At 43.0% G+C, this 4,199-nt stretch overlaps 1 protein-coding gene across 1 annotated transcript in view; it reads left to right on the top strand.

Annotated features, from left to right (window-relative positions):
- The window catches only part of ATXN1L (ataxin 1 like), a 41,322-nt gene extending 40,414 nt beyond the window's left edge, over positions 1–908 (top strand). Inside the window, exon 4 of the transcript XR_004270595.1 lies at positions 426–908. The gene's annotated coding sequence lies outside the window, so the exon portion shown is untranslated. The remainder of the gene's footprint in view (positions 1–425) is intronic.
- Positions 909–4,199: the final 3,291 nt, after the last annotated feature.

Raw genomic sequence — 4,199 nt, 5'->3', positions numbered from 1 at the left:
GCACTGTTGCCACGTGAGGCGTGTTTGGGGGAAATCGAGAGCGGTTGGACTTTTTTTCTTTTTCAGACAGAGTCTCGCTCTGTCACCCAGGCTGGAGTGCAATGGCGTGATCTCGGCTCACTGCAACTTCCGCCTCTCGGGTTCAAGCGATTCTCCTACCTCAGCCTCCTGAGTAGCTGGGACTACAGGCGTGCGCCACCATGCCCAGCTAATTTTTGGATTTTTAGTATAGATGGGATTTCACCATGTTGGCCAGAAGGTCCCGACTCCTGACCTCAGGTGATCCGCCCGCCTCAGCCTCTCAAAGTGTTCGGATTACAGGCGTGAGCCACTGTGCCCGGCCTGGTTGGACGCACTTCTAGTCAAACACCTCCTCCTGCTCTCCTAGTTCCCCTTGCCTTCTTTTCTTCCTCTCTGTCTTCTAGAACGCCCAAGCCTGCCCTGACATGCTTACCTGGAGAAGTATGGAATGCAGAGGAAAGAAGATGAGATCTGGTATTAGAAGATCCTGCTTTGAGACCCAGTTCTGCCACCAACCAGCCTGTTGACTTTGGGCAAGTCACTTCCCTGTTCTGAGCCTCTGCTTCCTAAGATGTCAAATGGATAATGATGCAATAATTTCTAGCCTCTACTCTCAGTGGGTTGTTGTGCCAGTTAAGTAAAACAAATGGCTAAAAGCGTCATACAATTGTTTCTTGTGATTACTGGCCCCACAGACGATGCTGACATTTGCTGATGAAGTGACAAGTCCGGGTATTTGCATAGGACATTCTTGCAAATTGTCTTTCCCCCAAATATTTTGTGAGATGATCTCATTATCTGCATCTTGTGTTCAGCTTAATAGAATGGCTACATTGAGGAATCTTGGTCCTTCACAATTCTGTGATAAATAGCTCATTCATCATTCACTCACTCATTTCTTTATTGTGATTGGGATACTTAAATAGTAATTAACATTGTTTCACTTCAGTCAAGGAAACATTTTAATTTCATTTAAAAACTTAGTTTCTAAGTAGACAGAAAATGGAATATCATCCAACCAGCAAGTTTTTATAGTATTTTGTATAGGAATGCAACTAGAATACACACTTTTATATTTAACAGTAATTGTTTATCAGTTTAGACTGAGGGATACAAGTATGGCTTTATTATGTCACTTTAAAGTCGACTTAGTTGACATTTTCAACAGAAAACTAGCTAACACTCCAGCCTAGAAGACAGGGAGACAATGTCTCAAAACAAACAAACAAACACCTGACCTGATAATGCCAGCCTAGGCAGCATGGTGAAACCCCATCTCTACAAAAAAAAAAAAAAATACAATAAATTAACCAGGTATGGAGCATGTGCCTGTAGTCCCAGCTACTCAGGAGGCTGATGTGGGAGGATCACCTGAGCCCAAGATCATGGCTGCAGTGAGTTGTGATTGCACCAGTGCACTCCAGCCTGCAGGACAGAGTGAGACCCTGTCTTAGGCAAAACAAAACAAAAAACAAAACAAACAAACAAAAAAAACCTGATAATGATTTTTGACCTGCACCTGCTTCACAGAAATGTCAGCCTCAAATTGAGGTAATGTGCTTATAAGTGCTTTGTAAACTGTAAAATGCCACAAAGATAAGTTTAATATTCGTATATAGCCCTAATCAGTGATATTGATAAGTTCTCTGAAAGCTTGCTTCATAGGTTCTCTACAAAGTGATCTTGATTTTTCTTTTCCCTAGGCTTTGAGATGTCCAGAGCAGTTCCTATTTCATTGTATATTCTTTTATCATTGTTTTTTTCTTTCCTTTTTCCTTCATTGTATATTCTTTAGTCTAAAAGCTGTCTGAGATGTTCCTCTTTCTAAATGTTAGTAGTGAAAACAAGGGAAATAACTCTACGCCCATCATCTTTCCCTTCTTTCTCTTACACAACGTGTAGTAGTTTTGTTGCAGAAGTCAGCAAACTTTTTTTTGCTTTTTTTTTTTTTTTTTCAGACAGCGTCTTACTCTATCACCCAGGTTGGAGCGCAGTGGCTCGATCTCAGCTCACAGCAACCTCCTCTGCCTCCCAGGTTCAAGCCTCAGCCTTCTGAGTAGCTGGGATTACAGTGCACCACCACGCCTGGCTAATTTTTGCATTTTTAATAGAGATAGGGTTTCGCCATGTTGGCCAGGTTGGTCTCGAGCTTTTGACCTCAAGTGATCTCCCTGCCTTGCCTCCCAAAGTGCTGGGATTACAGGTGAGCAAACTTGTTCTGTAAAGGACCAGATAGTAAATATTTTGGGATCTGTGGACAATATAAAGTCACTGTCACACAGTCATGCTCCTCCTCTTCCTGCTTTTTATCCTTTTAATAATATAAAACCCATTTTCAACTGGAGACGGTATATAAAAAAACAGGTTGGCTGATTAAGGCTTGCAGGCCTATTACAGATTTTTATTTTATTGGGCTCTAACACTGCATCCAGTTAGTTACAGCTGCTAGTTATAGTCATTTACACACCACAAAAAAAGAGTACCTGGTTAGTTACCAAAGAAGCGGTATATGTGAACATTTGTCCCAACAGCAAAACAGGATTTTCAAGGGAAACAGTGTGAGTTTGTTTCTGAGTATGGTTAGCTTCTGAATGAAATCGGTCTGTTCAGCCAGGAACAGAGATACTGTTGTGTTTTTTAATTCCCTCAAACATACTGTTTTGAATAACTGGCTGGTTGGGGTACAATTAACAGTTGATATATTACAGGATCTAAATAGACAGGTAGGTTTTGTTAAAGCCCAGGACACCAGGTGATGATTGCTGAATCTTCACAACTCCTGAATAAAATGCAATTTTTCTAAAGCAGAAAATGAATCATTTTGGCCAGGTGCCATCATGCTCTGCTAATTTTTATATTTTAGTAGAGATGGGGTTCACCGTGTTGGTCAGGCTGGTCTTGAACTCCTGATCTGGCTGGTCTTGAACTCAGGTGATCCGCCTGCCTCAGCCTCCCAAAGTGCTAGGATTACAGGCATAAGCCACTGCACCCGGTAATTATTGTATTTTTTATAGAGACAGGGTTTCACCACATTGGCTAGGCTGGTTTCAAACTCCTGACCTCAAGTAATCCACGTGTATTGGCCTCCCAAAGTGCTGGGATTACAGGTGTGAGCCACTGCACACAGCCTTTTAGCTTATCTTTACTGAACTTCATGGTTTGAACAAGATTGCAATAATGTCAATAATCCCCCAAATTAAGACCTACTGTGCTACTGAGGGCATGGGGAAATAGAAACTCTTCTACATTGATTGTAGTGGTGAAAATTAATACCTCCTCTCTGAAGCGTGATTTGGCAATATCTATTAAAACAGAAAATGTAAAATAAAACACTTCGATCTAGAATTCTGCCTCTGGGAATTTACCCAGTAAGTACAATTCATGCAGGCAAATACCTAGTCATCTCAGCATTGTTCGTAGAGACAAAATATTGGAAATAACATAAATGCTGAAAAATTGCCAGGTGTGGTGGCTCATGCCTATAATCCCAGCACTTTTGGGAGGCTGTGGCCAGTGGACCTCTTGAGTTCCGGAGTTTGAGACCAGCATGGGCAACATGACAAAATCCTGTCTACTAAAAATACAAAAAATTAGCCAGGTGTGGTGGCACATGCCTATAGTCCCAGCTACTTGGAAGGCTTAGAAGGGATGATTGCTTGAGCCTGGGAGATGGAGGTTGCAGTGACCAGAGATCTTGCCACTGCACTCCAACCTGGTGACCGAATGAGACCTCATCTCAAAAAAAAGAAAAAAAGAAAAAGGCCAGGCATGGTGGCTCATGCCTGTAATCTTAGCACTTTGGGAGGCTGAGGTGGGTGGATCACCTGGGGTCAGGAGTTCAAGACCAGCCTGGCCATCAGGGTGAAACCCCATCTTAAAAAGTATATATATATGGCCGGGTGCGGTGGCTCAAGCCTGTAATCCCAGCACTTTGGGAGGCCGAGGCGGGTGGATCACGAGGTCAAGAGATCGAGACCATCCTGGTCAACATGGTGAAACCCCGTCTCTACTAAAACTACAAAAAATCAGCTGGGCATGGTGGCACGTGTCTGTAGTCCCAGCTACTCAGGAGGCTGAAGCAGGAGAATTGCCTGAACCCAGGAGGCAGATGTTGCAGTGAGCCGAGATTGTGCCATTGCACTCCAGCCTGGGTAACAAGAGTGAAACTCCGTCTAAAA

This window comes from Sapajus apella, unplaced genomic scaffold (assembly GCF_009761245.1).
Source record: "Sapajus apella isolate SASKATOON/1434 unplaced genomic scaffold, GSC_monkey_1.0 scaffold15, whole genome shotgun sequence".
NCBI lineage: Eukaryota > Metazoa > Chordata > Mammalia > Primates > Cebidae > Sapajus > Sapajus apella.
The sequence above is the reverse complement of the archived record's forward strand: the minus strand, read 5'-3'. Positions and strand labels throughout refer to the sequence as shown.